Source organism: Saccopteryx leptura, chromosome 2, assembly GCF_036850995.1.
Source record: "Saccopteryx leptura isolate mSacLep1 chromosome 2, mSacLep1_pri_phased_curated, whole genome shotgun sequence".
In the NCBI taxonomy this organism is placed as follows: Eukaryota; Metazoa; Chordata; class Mammalia; order Chiroptera; family Emballonuridae; genus Saccopteryx; species Saccopteryx leptura.
The window spans coordinates 148004663-148023786 of record NC_089504.1 but is presented as its reverse complement, the minus strand read 5'-3'; positions in this window follow the sequence as shown (position 1 = coordinate 148023786).

Below are 19124 nucleotides of genomic sequence, written 5' to 3'. Positions count from 1 at the left end.
TCAAGGCAGCCAGGGAAAAGAAGAATACAACATATAAAGGAAGGCCCATTAGATTATCATCTGATTTCTCAACAGAAACTCTACAAGCTAGAAGAGAGTGGACCCCAATATTTAAAGTCCTGAAAGAGAGGAACTTTCAGTCACGAATACTATACCCATCAAAGCTATCCTTCAAATATGAAGGAGAAATAAAAACATTCACAGATACAGAAAAGATGAGGGAATTTATCATCAGAAAACCCCCACTCCAGGAATTACTAAAGGGGGTTCTCCAATTAGATACAAAGAACAAAAAAAAAACAAAGCCATAAGTAAAAGCTCCAAGAAGAACACAATAAAACCAAATTTAAACTGTGACAACAATAAAAAGAAAGGGGGGGAGAGGATGGAGATTAACAGTAGCAAAGGACGATGGAGTGCAAAAGTACTCACAAAATAGTGCACTACAATGAACAGGGTAGGAACCCTTTTCATTACTTAAAGGTAACCACCATTGAAAAAACACCACAGAAGCACATGATTTAAAAAAGATAGCAACAGAGGAAAGATGTATGGAATACAACCAAATAAAAATGAAAGAGAAGGATCAAACAAGACACAAAACTAACAGAAAGCAATATATAAAATGGCAATAGGGAACTCACAAGTGTCAATAATTACACTAAATGTAAACGGATTAAACTCACCAATAAAAAGGCACAGAGTAGCAGAATGGATTAAAAAGAAAAATTCAACTGTATGCTGCCTACAAGAAACTCATCTAAGTAACAAGGATAAAAACAAATTCAAAGTGAAAGGCTGGAAAACAATACTCCAAGCAAATAACATCCAAAAAAAAGCAGGTGTAGCAATACTCAGATCTGATAATGCTGACTACAAGACAGGAAAAGTACTCAGAGACAAAAATGGCCATTTCATAATGGCTAAGGGGACACTGAATCAAGAAGACATAACAATTCTTAATATATATGCACCAAACCAAGGAGCACCAAAATATGTAAGACAGCTACTTATTGATCTTAAAACAAAAACTGACAAAAATACAATCATACTTGGAGACCTCAATACACCGCTGACGGCTCTAGATCGATCATCCAAACAGAGAATCAACAAAGATATAGTGGCCTTAAACAAAACACTAGAGCACCTGGATATGATAGACATCTACAGGACATTTCATCCCAAAGTGACTGAGTATACATTTTTCTCCAGTGTACATGGATCATTCTCAAGAATTGACCTTATGTTGGGCCACAAAAACAACATCAGCAAATTCAGAAAAATCAAAGTTGTACCAAGCATATTTTCTGATCATAAAGCCTTGAAACTAGAATTCAACTGCAAAAAAGAGGAAAAAAATCCCACAAAAATGTGGAAACTAAACAACATACTTTTAAAAAATGAATGGGTCAAAGAAGAAATAAGTGCAGAGATCAAAAGATATATACAGACAAATGAAAATGACAATATGACATATCAGAATCTATGGGATGCAGCAAAAGCAGTGGTAAGAGGGAAGTTCATATCACTTCAGGCATATATGAACAAATAAGAGAGAGCCCAAGTGAACCACTTAACTTCACACCTTAAGGAACTAGAAAAAGAAGAACAAAGACAACCCAAAACCAGCCGAAGGAGATAATAAAAATCAGAGCAGAAATAAATGAAATAGAAAACAGGAAAACTATAGAAAAAATTAATAGAACAAGGAGCTGGTTCTTTGAAAAGATCAACAAAATTGACAAACCCTTGGCAAGACTTACCAAGGAAAAAAGAGAAAGAACTCATATAAACAAAATCCAAAATGAAAGAGGAGAAATCACCACGGGCACCATAGATATACAAAGAATTATTGTAGAATACTATGAAAAACTTTATGCCACTAAATTCAACAACCTAGAAGAAATGGATAAATTCCTAGGACAATACAACCTTCCTAGACTGAGTCAAGAAGAAGTAGAAAGCCTAAAAAGACCTATTAGTACAGAAGAAATAGAGAAAACCATTAAAAACCTTCCCAAAAATAAAAGTCCAGGCCCAGACGCCTATACCAGCGAATTTTATCAAACATTCAAAGAAGACTTGGTTCCTATTCTACTCAAAGTCTTCAAAAAAATTGAAGAAGAAGCAATACTTCCAAACACATTTTATGGGGCCAACATAACCCTCATACCAAAACCAGGCAAGGATGGCACAAGAAAAGAAAACTACAGACCAATATCTCTAATGAATACAGATGCTAAAATACTAAACAAAATAGTAGCAAATCGAATACAACAACATATTAAAAAAATAATACATCATGATCAAGTGGGATTCATCCCAGAATCTCAAGGATGGTTCAACATACATAAAACGGTTAACGTAATACACCATATCAACAAAACAAAGAACAAAAACCACATGATCTTATCAATAGACGCAGAAAAGGCTTTCGATAAAATACAACACAATTTTATGTTTAAGACTCTCAACAAAATGGGTATAGAAGGAAAATATCTCAACATGATAAAGGCCATATATGATAAACCATCAGCTAACATCATATTAAATGGCACTAAACTGAAGGCTTTCCCCCTTAAATCAGGAAGGATAATAAGACAGGGTTGTCCACTCTCTCCACTCTTATTTAATGTGGTACTAGAGGTTCTAGCCAGAGCAATCAGACAAGACAAAGAAATAAAAGGCATCCATATCGGAAAAGAAGAAGTAAAGGTATCACTGTTTGCAGATGATATGATCCTATACATCGAAAACCCCAAAGAATCCACAAAAAGACTACTAGAAACAATAAGCCAATACAGTAAGGTTGCAGGATACAAAATTAACATACAGAAGTCAATAGCCTTTCTATATGCCAACAATGAAACATTTGAGAACAAACTCAAAAGAATAATCCCCTTCACTATTGCAACAAAAAAATAAAATACTTAGGAATAAACATAACAAAGACTGTAAAGGACTTATATAATGAAAACTATAAACCATTGTTAAGGGAAATCGAAAAAGATATAATTAGATGGAAGAATATTCCTTGTTCTTGGTTAGGAAGAATAAATATAATCAAGATGGCCATACTACCCAAAGCAATATACAAATTTAATGCAATTCCCATCAAAATTCCAATGACATTTTTTAAAGAAATGGAGCAAAAAATCATCAGATTTATATGGAACTATAAAAATCCCCGAATAGCCAAAGCAATCCTAAAGAAAAAGAATGAAGCTGGGGGCATTACAATACCTGACTTCAAACTACATTATAGGGCCACGACAATCAAAACAGCATGGTATTGGCAGAAAAATAGACACTCAGACCAATGGAACAGAATAGAAAGCCCAAAAATAAAACCACATATATATAGTCAAATAATTTTTAATAAAGGGGCCAACAACACACATTGGAGAAAAGAAAGCCTCTTCAATAAATGGTGCTGGGAAAACTGGAAAGCCACATGCAAAAGAATGAAACTGGACTACAGTTTGTCCCCCTGTACTAAAATTAACTCAAAATGGATCAAAGATCTAAACATAAGACCTGAAACAATAAAGTACATAGAAGAAGACATAGGTACTAAACTCATGGACCTGGGTTTTAAAGAGCATTTTATGAATTTGACTCCAAAGGCAAGAGAAGTGAAGGCAAAAATTAATGAATGGGACTACATCAGACTAAGAAGTTTTTGCTCTGCAAGAGAAACTGATAAAATAAACAGACAGCCAACTAAATGGGAAATGATATTTTCAAACTACAGCTCAGATAAGAGCCTAATAGCCAAAATATACAAAGAACTCATAAAACTCAACAACAAACAATCCAATAAAAAAATGGGAAGAGGACATGAACAGACACTTCTCCCAGGAAGAAATACAAATGGCCAACAGATATATGAAAAGATGCTCATCTTCTTTAATTATTAGAGAAATGCAAATCAAAACTGCAATGAGGTACCACCTCACACCTGTTAGATTAGCTATTATTAACAAGACAGGTAATAGCAAATGTTGGAGAGGCTGTGGAGAAAAAGGAACCCTCATACACTATTGGTGGGAATGTCAAGTAGTACAACCATTATGGGAGAAAGTATGGTGGTTCCTCAAAAAACTGCAAATAGAACTACCTTATGACCCAGCAATCCCTCTACTGGGTATATACCCCAAAAACTCAGAAACATTGATACGTAAAGACACATGAAGCCCCATATTTATTGCAGCATTGTTCACAGTGGCCAGGACATGGAAACAACGAAAAAGCCCCTCAATAGATGACTGGATAAAGAAGATGTGGCACATATACACTATGGAATACTACTCAGCCATAAGAAATGATGACATCGAATCATTTACAGCAAAATGATGGGATCTTGATAACATTATATGAAGTGAAATAAATAAATCAGAAAAAAACAGGAAATGCATTATTCCATACATAGGTGGGACATAAAAGTGAGACTAAGAGACATTGATAAGAGTGTGGTGGTTATGGGGGGAGGGGGGAGAGGGAGAGGAAAGGGGGAGGGGGAGGGGCACAAAGAAAACTAGATAATAGGTGACAGAGGACAATCTGACTTTGGGTGATGAGCATGCAACATAATTGAACGACAAGATAACCTGGATATGTTATCTTTGAATTTATGTATCCTGATTTATTGATGTCGCCCCATTAAAAAAATTAAATTATTAAAAAAAAGAACACTCCTATAAGAAGGAAGGCAATGATAAAAGCATATAATAATTAAATGTGCCCTAGAAGTTGTGTTTTTTTTTTTGAACTAGAACTGTAATTGCAGGACTACCAAACATGTGAAGTATGCAGTTAAGGTTTCGTCAGCACTTTTATTGTAATACTTACTAAGATTAGTCATTTTAGTTGTTGCCTTCCTATGCCCAAAACGGAAGACAGCTGTTTGTGCTCTAAAAAGGAGAGTTCTCTGTGTTTATCAAGTATATTTTGCCACCGGGGAAACATATTTTAAAGCCTTTGCAATGCCAACCTGAAGTGAGTGGGAATGATTGCATTAACTGTTTCTCCCAGATAAGGAAGCTTTAACACGCGGGAAAGCCTGCAAGCGCGATGTGGAGTACCTGGGTGCACAAACATCCCTATTTCTGTCTCCTTCTGCAAGAGGCCTCCCTGATGGCCCTGATTAGTCCCTGGACTCATTCTCTGAACTAGCGAGCACTGCAGAAGTACTGAGAAACAGTTCTTGAGGGCTGCCTACCTCTCACCACCGGCCAATCACCTGAGCACAGAAAGTTGTCTTCTTTTGTGAAGCTGTGCCTCTTAGTGAATCAAATCTCAACCCAGGAGTTGTGACCGGTGCCACACAGAGTCCTCTTCCAAAGTATAATCTTCGAGAACTTGTTTCCACAGGCACAGTAAATATTTGCAATCTAACCCACCAGAAAGTTTGAAATTTCATTAAATTTTAAATAAAGCCCATGTTTATCAACTTTAAGTCCAGGTCCAGCCTGTCAAGTTTCTCCGGGAGAGGTAACATGTGCTCTCTCCACTGGATATTTCATTGGAGACCTCTCATCTTTTTACTCCAGAGGCACCCGTTACTTTGTTCTGCAATCCAATCAATGATCTACAGGAAACCTAATGTGCTGCTCTGCAGAAGGGGGTCTTAGAAAAATCCATAAAAGGGCCTTGACTTTTTTTTTCTGCTTTTAATCGTATATTACTTTAGGGTGTCTGTTGGTGTCCTACGGCCCTGACTCTTAAGAGGTTATACTGCAGTTAGTGAGGACTCAAAGATATAAAACAATTAAGTGACCAACACAAATCAGCAGCCTAAATGATGTGTTGACACAGATAGACATGTGCAGCTCAGTCTCCCCGCTTCAAGAAAGGAAACACCACCCAGCTGTAAGGACTGTGGTGAGCCACCCGCCTCCTGCCATTAGTGCCTTTAGTTTTCAAGCAAAGGTCATGCTCCTCTCATGAGGCTCCCGGACCAGAACTGAGCGGGGCAGTAGTACAAGGCCTGGACGTTTCCGCCCAGTGAGCATCCCTCTAACAGGCCGTCTTCGCTCCAGACTCTCCACTGGACTGGCGGACACTGTTAGGTCTACCAGCAGTCTGCTGCTCTCATGCCCAATTCCACTCCCTTTCTTCCCCTTTCCCAGTGCTCACTCCTCAATAACCATCTGCAATCCTAACTGTGTCTCAGCGACATAACCTAACCTGCAACAATGTCAAAAAATTAACAGAAATCAAGGGATTGGGACTAGGACTGTGGTGTGTGTGTGTGTGTGTGTGTGTGTGTGTGTGTGTGTGTGTGTGTGTATTAAGGAGAATGATGGAGTGTTAGAAGGGGTTTTAAAGTTCCCCAAGGACATTGTGATGATTAATAAACTTTAGATTCAACTAACTGCCTTACTTGCACTTGGAAAGCAGAGAAAATCAGGAACCAATGAAGTGGAGACCTGGGCAGACCACATCCAGTGTGGCCCAGGGAGTGGGTCCAGAGGACCAAGAGTGTTGGCCCACCACAGTCCTCTGCTGAGGAGGACACTGCAATGATGCAATGAACGAGACTGCCTATTTCGCACTCAGAAAAGCTCAACTTGAGTCCTAGCTCTCTTTGAAAACCTGTGTGATGTCGCTTCACTTCCCTGTACCTCTGTCATTTACTGAGCATGATGCTGGTGTTCCCAGCCTACTTCACAGGGCAGTTCCATAGAATCAAGTGAGACAGAGCACGTGAAAACATTGTATTGGCTGAACGGCCCTAAGGAACCCTGAGGCATTATGACCAGGCCGCATCGGAAAGGATAGGAGGAAGCAGGCACTGACCATGAGACATCATCACCACCTCCTCCCGTCACTGGAGGGCTGCAGAGCTCATCCGCCTGGTGAGGGCAGCTCTTCCCCCGCCCCCGCCCCCGCCCCCGCATCACCGCTCCAAGTCTCAGTGCTTATGCTGAAAGCAAACATGCACCTTTTCAAATAGATGCCAATCAGTCATTTTATTATTTTCTTCCTGGTATATTCGTTATTTATCTAGTGGCACAAAATATACACTCAGTAAATATGGTTGAATTGAACTGAGTTGATCCTTTAATTGTTTATTCTGTTGGTCTCTAGATGTTTTACGAAAGCTTTCCCAAATTGATTTTTTGTGATACCGTAACATCCTGTTTTTTATGTCAGGGTGAATGATTTAGCCACTAATTGTTAACTTCTTCCTTCACCAGGAGATAAGGACTTAAGTTCAATGTCAATATATCAGAGCTGCATGAAAATAAATATTTATGAACTTTAGCTTATCTTTAGTGAATTCCACTCTGAAAAAGTCACTAAAGGCAGTAAAAGTATTTATTTATGATGTATAATCATAAAAATAATTGTCTTCTGGACATGAGGGAGGAAATAAATATTACCTTTTATTTTGTTTTGTTTTGCTTCTTCCTGTTCTCCAATTTCTTCTGATAATAAAGCGGTTCACTGCCACTTCATAAGGGCACCACTTTCCCTGCCTCCACTTAGCGTGGTAGAACTGCCAGTCACAGTAACCATGGCCCTGGCCTCAAAGTGAGACCACTGCTCAAATGGGCTACATCACAGTGCTCCTTCCCCCAGCCTGCGTCACTGACCCAGGATTATAGACACAACCCTAGCTGGGTTACCTGAAGTAATTTATAGATGGATGTTGGGAGAGCAGAGTTCTCTTCTCCCTCTGTGGGCCCTGGGTTATAAACTAAGAGCTGCCTAAAGGTACACTCCTCCTTTCCTCACCACTGGAAGTCTGTGGGTAGTGGGAGAAAGGAGATCAAAATACAAAAGAAGCAGAGCGGAGGAAAGGAGAATAGAGAAGAGAGGGAAAGACTGATAAGGAGAGGGGAGTAGAAAGACATGTTAGGGTGGGGAGAGGAAGAGGGAAGAAAAAGGAGAGGAGACGGGGAGGGGGAAGTGGGAGAGGAGGAAGATAAGAAAGTAGGATTACAGAAGAAGAGAATGAGGAGGGAAGAGAAAAGGTTATATAAATAGAGACAGAGGGAAGTGTAGAGAGAAGAAAAAGGGGGTAATAGAAAGGAGAGGAGGGAGAAAAAAGGTGAGTGTGTCTGAAAGAGTAAGAGAAAAGAGAGGAGAAAAAGAAGTAGAGATTACTAAGAACACCTATATAAATATACCATGGACAAAATGAAATGTTTCAGCATTATCGTGTTGGCTTACTTGCTAAACCCCCAAAACTTTTTGAAAAAATACTACATTTTGTGATTGAGAATATAGTATACTTTTCTAGACTAGAGGGTACAAGTAAGCATAAAATAATGATCTTGAAAACTTTTGAAACACTATGCAGAACAGGGCACTATTATTATTATTATTTCTCCACCTTATATAACTAGGTAATTAGGATTCCTTAGTCAGAAATTACATCATTTTGTTCCCTTCAGTGCCTCGGATATAGTCGATACTCAATAAATATCTGTTAAATTCATATGAGATTTATGGACCTAATAAACACAATGAAATTTGGAGGGTCCCAAATTGCATCTCAAGGCTACAGCTAAGACCCTACAATAAAGTGAGAAGTAACAATTGTCTGTGATTTTCTCAGCATCCTCTTTTATGAGCATTTCTAGTCTTTTTTGGCACCTGCCTTGCCACCCAGTGCTCGTCCCACTTCCCATACAATAAAACCTGTTTTCAAAGGACAATCCAGCATTCCTGCTAGAGAGTTGTAAAGGACCAGTAGAACTTAACGGTCTGTTCTGCACAGGGCCCTTCTAAGGGCATTTTAAGAGGATACAAAGGAAGAAAAGCTTTAAAATCACAAAATGAATGTGTAATTCTGAAATTTCTGGTCTAAGTGAGCCTGTGTTAGAAGCATTTTAAATGATGGCCCAGGAAGGCAGGGGGCCCCTGGGACGTCTGTGGTTGGACGGTGGTCTCTTTTGTGCTAGTTCTGGGTGGCAATGGTATAATCAGGGTCCAGACTCAGAATTCTTGAAGTCCTGACCACTGGTCCCCAGAAGTAAGCCCATCTGTTTAAATCTGATTTCACTTGCTTATGTTTTGCATTTTTCTTGTAGGAAAATACATAGTTATTTTGGCCACATTGTGCGCATTGAAATCACAGAATGTTTTCTAATGCTTTTAATGTCCACCCTGAAAAGAAACAATTTCTTACTATTCCACAACCCCAGAGAGTTTCTCAAAACCTATTAAAAATGTTTCTTATCTATTAACTAACATAGAGAAACAAAAAAAAGGGGGGCAACCAGAAAGGCTCATCCATGTTCAATTTTCATCTCATTCTAGAGCTCTTTCATTCTGTTCCTGCCTTGATTTGCTGATTAGGAAAAGCATGGCTTTCTCTAAGAATTTCCAGGTACTTTCTACCTCAAGGCTAACATTCATCTCGCTTGCCAACTCTGATGGACAGACTGCTCGGGACTGACTACAGCACTTCATTGGCAAGGTTGCCAAAGCCACATGAGAAAAAGCACTGTGATCATTATCAATGTCTGCCATGGGGCAGAGGGAGCAAATGGCGGATCACCTGCCAGCAATTCTTTTTGCCACTGGGCATTCATGAACACTTCTCCTGGAAACTGAACCCAGATTTCTAATCCCACCTTCCAAGCTAGCCCAAGTACCTTGGGCTTAGAATAGGGAATAAGACCAGGTCTAAACTAATCAGTATTTCTCATTCTCTGGATTGTAATGATAGGTTTACAAAGAGTCAAATGGCCCAATCAGGGCCAATGAGATTTTAGCAGGGGATGTCACAACAACGACCATGATTTTTCTTCTTCAGGATTTCAGTTTGGAAGGAATTGACAATTCCTAGTAACTATCTTGAAATCATAAAAGAAAAATGGAATTCACTTAGAAAAAGTGGAACCAAAACTCACTGGCTGATAAAATAATCAACCTAGAGGAAACAGAACCAAAACTGACAAAGGAACTCTCCATGATCACATCATTGAGCCCAGTTCAAAGCCAGGCCTGAAGCTATAGTTTTGCTTTTCTTAAGCTAGTTTAGGTAAGATATTCTATGACTAGCAACCAGAAGACTCCTACCTGAGATAGCCATTAATGCTATTTCCTCCTCTGGCTGTAACCTTTAATAAGTTTTTAAATCAGTTTACCCTAAGGAAGACATCAAACAAAATTTGAGGGTGAAGATTTATAGATAGAATTTTAGGGGTACTTTTTTTATAGTTCTGGGGTTCCACATGCCAAAGAACTTCTAAGAAGTCCATACAAGATAGATGTAAACTTCAGTTCACATCTTGACCTTGCCTCCAGTTCACCCTACTGGACGTTCTTACTCCATTCTGAGAAGTAAGAAGTGACTGGACAGCACAAGAAGGAATCTGAGAATATAAGGTTGGTCTTCTGTTAAAGGACTTTGACAGAATCAAGGAATACTGACTGAACACCTGCCACTTGCTCAGCTCTGGTCAGGGAGCTAAGTCTACAGAGATGACGATAATAACCTATGACATCAGGAGCCCGTCAGGTCGCATAGGATGCTAGCCTGGACCAGCCTGCTCAGCACTCAGGTTATGCCTGCTCAGCCAGCAGGAGCAGGAGCTGTGTGTTCAGACAATCAGTCAAGGCCCCGTGCAGGGAAGAAAAGCGTGCACGGGAGTTTTGTTCTTTGTTTGTTTGTTTTTTACTTTCACCTCATTCAAGCCACTCAGTCCTGTGTAAGGTAAGAGACATCTCGTCTTTGCCTTTGATCACCTTGCAAAAGGGAGGACATGGTTTAGGTTTGCTTCAGTCTCATCAGTGATTGCCCTCATAGGTGCCAAAATCAGAAGCTTCTAATACCCTTCCCTTAAAGAGACGATGAAGACCTTGTATCTTTGTGGTGTCTTCACTGAGAGGTCCTACCAAGACAAAGAGATTGTGGTGGTGATTCCTTTATAGTGTATACAGATAACAAATTATAGTGTTGCACACCTGAAACTCAGCAGTTTTATGTGTTAATTTTACCTCAAAAAAAAAAAGACTAAGAATTAGCAACTTTCTTTAATACTTTTCTCTGCACACTTCTGTCTACTCTCATTGATTCCCAAATGTATAGCTCCATCCCAGATCCTTTTCCTGATCACCAGACCTGTAACAACTACTGGACACCTCTCTTTATCTGTAATATGAGGGTTTAAAGAACACTACACCTTAAACAGAACTCACTATTTCTACCTCACTCTGCTCTTACCCATAGCAGTGACTGGCCCTGTTGTCTACTGGGTTGCCCAAGCATTGTTTTGTCCTCACCTTTACTCTTTATTCACTGCCTCATGTACCCCACCAAACAAAGCATCCAATGGCTCTCTTATCTCCATTCACTCTCCATCACCACTTTGGTTCAGTCCACTGCTCTCACTCTCTTGGATTCCTATTATTCTCCTAACCAGTGTCCCCACCTCCAATCTTACCTGCTCTAGTCCAGTCTCTACAGTAATTTTTATAATTCAAAATATGATCATGTACCCCCCATTTAAAACACTTTAATAAGACCTCACTAGCCTCAAAATAAAGTCCTTAACGTTACTCACCACACCTTTTGTTAGCTGACCTCTGCTTACTACCTTCCAGTTTCACATAATGACAACTCCCCACCTCAGTCTCCATCATTCATACTGTTCTAATTACAGTTTTTCATGTGAAAAAATGCCCAGTATTGCCTCTGAGATTTTGCACATTCTGGCTGAAATGTTCTTCTTTTGCTTTCTGTATATCTTCTTTCCCAACTCCATGCTTCTTCAGTTTCCTGATTTTTCCTTGTTTACTCTTCCAGGAAGTCTTCCCTGATATCCTACATCTGTACTGAAATGTACTCCATAGGATGGTAGACTTATCCTACACTGTAACTCAAACCACTGAACTGAATTACCTTCTAGATTGTAAAGTTTTTGGGAGCCAGAACTGTGACAAGTTTATTATTGAGTTCATGATGATTAATACACAGGTCAGCACAGAACATCAAGAAAGATGAATCAAATCAGTGAATGAGTTGACAAGGACTCTTAAGTCCCGACAGGTAAAGGACAAATGCAAATTGGGATTTTGATGGCATGAGGTGTTTTAGCTTGTATGTTTACTCGCTAAATATGTGTTATGTGCTATTTCCCATTCATGACATTTTTATTCCAATGACCTTGTGGTAAATGTCTGACATGAGGGTTGAGTTATGCTATTGAAGATGATATTTCTTGAAACTAATTACCTGGTATTGCAATAATTCTCCTTACAACTCTGCTAACATTACAAAGTGTGTATAAGAAACCACTTGATTTTTGATTATCTGTACGTGTGTGTGTGTGTGTGTGTGTGTGTGTGTGTGTGTGTGTGTGTGTGTTCAAAGCATTTCACACAGAACTTGGAAGCTGTGATTTCTAAATTCAACACCTCCCCTGGTATTGGATGCCTAGCTACAGTAGGTCACACATGTGCTCCCCTTCTCGGGGCCCTGCACCCTAGAAGCCAAGTCTGCACTGTGTGATCCTGCCTCTCATACCCCTTTCACTCTTTGATCCAAAGTGGACACTGACCCACAGTAGACCAATAAGACTCTTTCTCTCAAGAATTGTAAATTTGGTGCCAATCTAGTATCCTCAGAACTGATTAATGTGATATGATCTCCAAATTTCCATGGTGCCTCACCTTTCTAAAGCCTACCTATTCAACTCTTCCTTAGATCCTGTAAGAGTCTTCAAGATCATTTTAACATTTTCTTTATTTTTAAGTCACATCCTATGACTTCTCATCAAAAGAAACTTCTTAACCAATGCAGCAGAAGTATTACTAAAAAAGTATCAATACTATGTTTTCCTTCTTGGTGCAAATTTATCAATGTCTACATTCGCTGTTATTTCATTTTATGAGTTATAGAATGCCTCATTAGATCAAAGGGAAATAATTAGATGGCATCTTGTTAGAAGTCTAAATTTCAAGAAGAAACAACTTTATGAGAAAAATTTGTCTCAACCATTTTTAAAGCTTCACTTTCATGCTCTCCTCAAGGCCCGTGCTGTGAGATGGAATGCAACCCTGAAAGAGCCTGGCCTGAAAGGGCCATAGGACTTCTCGTGCCAGTACAGTAATCCTTAATGTAGCATCCCTAACATATAGTCCAGTCCTAAGTGAAGACACTGTGGTGCAGTTCATCACTTTCTTTAAACAAGAACCACGTGTATTTTGAATCTTTTCTATATTGGAAAACATTAAAGTGACTCAGTCTTATAACTTAATGTAGGCATCGAAAATCACAGTAATAAGCCAATAAGAAATATTCCTAAATGCTAAAGGAGTAATAAATCTCTATTATTTCATAATTCAACTATAAATGCTACTATTTATATATTGATAGTTAGGCTATTTATGCTAAAGGATCTTTTCAGTGTCCTTAAACGAACCTTTTTGCATCATACACAAAATCTCAAATTATTTAAACAAGAGAATTGATATTCCAGATGTTTGAGTGAATATTCTATTTTAAAAACAAAGTCCCAGAGGGAAAGGGGAGAGGGGCAAAGGGAGTGGGATGGGAAGGGAAAGAGACTTTGCATGAGGCCCGGAGGGCACGATCCTGGGGGGTGAGGGTACCATATTGATTGGGGACACTTGAAACCATGTCAACACAATAAATTAAAAATAGAATTAAAAAATAATAATATAAAAATAAAAATCCTGGTTTTTAGTCCAAAAAATTAAAGAAAAAAACCTAAAAAATCTTCCCTCTGTTTCTGTTCTTTTATTTTATATATATGCAAATAAGATGAGGTTAAGTTTTATTAGATGTTTTCTTTGATAATTTAAGTTTTGGTTCTAATATGCTTCAGATAGTTAGAAAATTATCAAGTTCTACTGCGCAGCAGAAGATAACAAAAATAACCAGCAGGCTCGGCATGTTATTGTGGTGCCCAGTTTATCCATGAAGCTGTTCAGCACACAGTGAGGGACAGAAGAGAGTATCTTTAGCACCAGCACCCAGCACCTGTCCAGCCTCCATCAAGCCCACCATTTGGCCGTCCTTATAGCTTTTATAGCAAACAAACTTCGAACAAAATTCCACAGAATTAGCAGTAAAATATACAAGTATCCAACGTTCTCATCAAAGGCTTTGCAGATAGGAGTGGGTCTCTTTCTGGGTTAACGTTAAGAGTCCCATAGAAAGCGATCTGCTGTAGACTTCCCAAAGATGAGGCCACTGAGAGTTGCAGCAAAGTGAGTCTCCTTCCAAGAACAAGGATGTTGGCTTAAAAACCACGGTTTCCATTCCATCTTCAATGTGAGATAATGCAAGAATGCCAAAAATTCCACAGAGCCTTCTCAAGTAACAATCTTGTCCTTGAGAGAGCCTTGGGATTTAGAGTTGTGGAATTTTCCATCTTCTTTGCCTTCTAGTGTCAATTGGCTTTTTAAGTCACAGCTGTACAAATCATAGGACTTTTTTTTATTGACATAAGACATATACATTATTCATCTATTCAGTTTTATCTGAAGGAAATCCAATACAGAAACAATTTTACTTTCCAATGAAATATTTTAAGCTGCTTTTTCCTTATGAGAAACTGAGCCAAAACTCCACCCATGAGCTATTAAAGTATAAAACTTCTTACCTCTCAGAGCATGTATAAATTTGACTTTAATAAAATACAGGTCTGCTTTTTTCCTGGTATGCTTCATAGTATTTGTGTATAAATATGTAGCAAAATCAGTGTTTTACTTGTTTGTGAAGCCTTGTGTACCATAATAATACCAAGAACAGCCCATGCTTTTCCTGGCAAATATTGAGTTGAAAGGACACTTTGTTTACATCTGTGCTACATCCTTGATAGAAAGCATGTCTGCATTGCAGAATTTGTTTTCCTCTAACTGTAAATACAGTGAAGCAAAAAATTCAAGTGGTGATTAGACATCAACTAATTACCTTTGCCTCTGGGTTATTGATTGAACTAGAAATCCAGGTTAAGGTCACCATGGCCTCACTTAGCAGGCCCTTCTGCTGCTACAGGAAATGATCTGTGCCAAACTCATGCACACATCTTTTGTTGTGACAAAAGCTACTTCTGAATCACAAAAATCTCCTATGAAAAGGAGGAAGAAAATGATGTTAGCATCGGTACTGGGGTGCATGGGCATCTTGTGCATTTAACCCAGCTCTCCATGAATGAAGAATAAATCGTTAAATAGTAACCATCAACCATTAATGAAAACACAGAGCAAAAAAGAGGTGTGAGATTCAAGCTCTCTGTCAGAAGATAAAAGTTACATTATAAAAGAAACAGTCATGGCTTTATAAGCAAAAGAGAACTTTCTCAACATCTCACAGCCATCTCATTAACCAGTGCTCTCTCATCATGAGTGATCATGGTTATTTAGAGTGAGAAGCAAAATACAGACAGATCTGTCAGCAAGCAAGTGGAGACAAAGGCATATAATAAAGGAAAAGCTAGGCGTGTGAGGAAAATAATGCAGTGAACATACTTTAGCGCTTAATTAATGAGGAAGAAAACGCACCCGCTCTAGCAGGAAATTAACCCCTTCTTTGAGGAATGTCAAATATCCATGTAAACAATTATTTCTATTCCTTTCAGTATCAATCCATTCTAGAAAAAGTTTGAACTTTTCTTTTGCCCTAATACTTGGGTTAATTTCAAAGCATCTTAAAGGCACTTCATAAAACTCTTTCACATGTAAAATGAGGTAAATTTCAATGCCTTTAACTGTTTTTTTTTAACTCATTCATTCTAAATCAAGGAAGTTATCATTTGTATTAACTCAGTTATGAGCTGCACTAAAGAGTTCCGTTGAACTCAGAGCCTAAGCATCTCAAATGACAGATGAGACGATTTCTGGAATGCTGGATTTCAGGGGTGACAAGGAGGGTGGCCCTGCAGTAGCTGATGTTGAAAAAGACCTTAAATTCAAATAACACAGTACACCCAGAACACACTCCCACAGCGCCACGCAAGTAGTGAGGCTTATCTCTCCTGCAGAGGCTTGTACACAATCCTTGATGTTTATGTGGTGATGTCATCTTCCTATTTCCCCATTTCAGTTGCCTTTGTGTTCATTTTTACCTGTTTTGTCTCTATAAACATGTTTGGGCAAAGAAAAGAACTGTGGGATTTTGGACTTTACATTTGTTAGTGGAGGATTTTTTTGTTACCTTTGAGGAAAGGTTTTGCTAAAATGAATAGTTTAAGAAATAAAGGGAAAGGAGGAAAAGATGGAGTGGTATTTCTTTTTTTTTTTTTTTGCATTTCCCAAGTTAAAATACTTTAAAAGGTTAGCACACCTGACACTTAGATATAAATAAAAATGATAATGTTATATGACTTCTGTTGAACCCTGGAAACAGAGTAAGATGGAGCAGGGAAGAGTAGAATGGGATTTGATAGGATAGCATGCGTCCAAAGAGCGTAAAGGAGGGTGTCAGAGGGCATGACAGGCCGTTAGACATGTACAACTAGAGCAAACTCTCAAGATAACTGGTTCAATCTGACCTTCAAATAGGGGAGGATTTTTGCCCAAAAAGATTTGAACAGTTAGGATTATTATGTGAAAATAATCACTGTAAACATTTTTAATAAGAAAAACAAAAATGCAAATTTCAAATATGGCCTTTTGCTAGCTGTGTTGCCTGGAGCAAGTAACTTAACCTCCTCGTGCCTCAGTTTCCTCATCTACAGAATTCAGATAATAATAGTGCCTACTTCATAGCCTTGCTAGGAAAATCAAATCACTTAATGTTTATAAAGCACCTAGAAACAATAACTACTGACAAAACATCAACTTATCAGTATTATTATTATCATCACTACTACTGATAATTAGTCAGGCCTTTCTCAAGTAGGTGAGGTTTTGTTGATGAACAACTGGAAAACCGATTGCACGGTGGATGCTGGACATGGCCTTCCCTCTCCCCATTGCCTGGCACTGTGCTCACAGGTCCTGGCTGTGAGCTATGAAGAAAGGGTAATGAAACTGCAGCTGAGGTTTTACTAAGGACAAAGGAACTGAGTCACCAGATATTATCATGGAGAAATAGCAGAGAATGGTGCAGACGCTTCCCCTCTATCCCGGCTTGCCTGATTGCCTGCTTGTTTGTCCATAGACAGAAAGTTCCACCTAAGCAATTGCCCAGGGCTTAGCTATAAAAACCATGGCCCCCCTCAGCAGGGAGCAGAGCTTTTCACTGACCTGCCACTGTTGGTGCTGCCCCTATATGTGAGTAATAAAGGCTGTGTCCACTCCATCTGGTCCTCCTTGTGGCTTCTTTGGGATCCTGCAACAACACCAGATCCATTTTCTGGGTCTGGACCTCTGCGTTACAACTATAGATCAGCATGTCACAGTGGCATGATGTCAACATTTAAGGACACACTGAGGCTCAGCCTAGCTCCAGTTTAGAGCCAAACAAAGGTATGGGGTAGGGGGGTGGTCTCATCTCCATGACAAATAGTCACTTATATTTAAAAACACTTAGGTAACAACATTCATGTAGCATAAAAAATTCAGGAATAGAATTGAACACCCAACCTTTCTTGAGTGCTGGTTTGGTTTTTTAGAAACCTTGACCAAGCCACTTCCTCTCACTTGGTGGTTTCCATATCTGGTGTTAACAACAGCAATAACTGAATTGTTGTAAAGATTAAATGTATTTGAAAGCACTTTATGGCCTATAAATTTCACAAAGGACTGTACATTCTTAAAAGCACAATGCATTACAATTATAAAATGGTTCTCTTATTTTGAAATCACAGGAAAAAAAAATCATTCCTGATTCTTGTCAAAGACTTAACATTGACCATGAAAACAGAATATGTGGTCAGAATAGTTGTGGAAAAAAAAATGTGTTCAAAAGAAAAAACTCTGAGCTGGAAAGCTTGGGGGGTTGGGTCTTAGCCCCAACTTTCCCATGGACATATCATGAGGCTCCAGGGGAATCATTTAGACTTCCTGCCACCCAGTTTATTTTCCTGTAAAACACAGGATGCATTAGAGCAGTGGTCCCCAACCCCCAGGCCGCGGACCGGTACTGATCCGTGGGCCATTTGATACCGGTCCACAGAGAAAGAATAAATAACTTACATTATTTCCATTTTATTTATATTTAAGTCTGAATGATGTTTTATTTTTTTAGAAATGACCAGATTCCCTCTGTTACATCTGTCTAAGACTCACTCTTTTTTTTTTTCTTTTTTTTTTTAATATATTTTTCTGAAGTTGGAAACGGGGAGGCAGTCAGACAGACTCCCGCATGTGCCCGACCGGGATCCAGCCGGCATGCCCACTAGGGGGCGATGCTCTGCCCATCTGGGGCGTCACTCTGTTGCAACCAGAGGCATTCTAGCGCCTGAGACAGAGGCCACAGAGCCATCCTCAGCACCCGGGCCAACTTTGCTCCAATGGAGCCTTGGCTGCAGGAGGAAAAGAGAGAGAGGAAGGAGAGGGGGAGGGATGGAGAAGCAGATGGGCACTTCTTTTGTGTGCCCTGGCCGGGAATCAAACCCGGGACTCCTGCACGCCAGGACAACGCTCTACCACTGAGCCAACCGGCCAGGGCTAAGACTCACTCTTGACACTTGTCTCAGTCACATGATACATTTATCCATTCCACCCTAAAGGCCAGTCCGTGAAAATATTTTCTGACATTAAACCAGTCCGTGGTCCAAAAAAGGTTGAGGACCACTGCATTAGATGATCTCTACCCCTTTAATTCTATCATTCTAAATGTTGTACCTATGTTTGCATGAACCTCTGAGTCACTAAAACCTGGTGTATTTCAGAAAACTGTTTAATAAAGAAAATATCATCATAAGCAACTCAAGAGATCTTGGAACTGACTCTCAAAACATTGCATAATCATGTTTAGGCAAAGACTTCAAACTCAAGCAGAACATCTTGAAACTGGGCTTCTTTTCACCACCACTCGCAGTTCACAGAAGACAGGCTGTCCAGGCTGTCAGCTCACGTGTTCACACTCACTCTGCCCTAAGGACTCAGAGTCTTCATTAATATGGGGTGCAGGAGGTGGTGCTTAGTAAACAGAAAATGGTGTTGCCTCTTTCAAAATGACATGGAAGCCTTAAGAGCCCATTTTATTCCTATAACATTTTCAATAGCTCAAAATGCTTTGATAACAG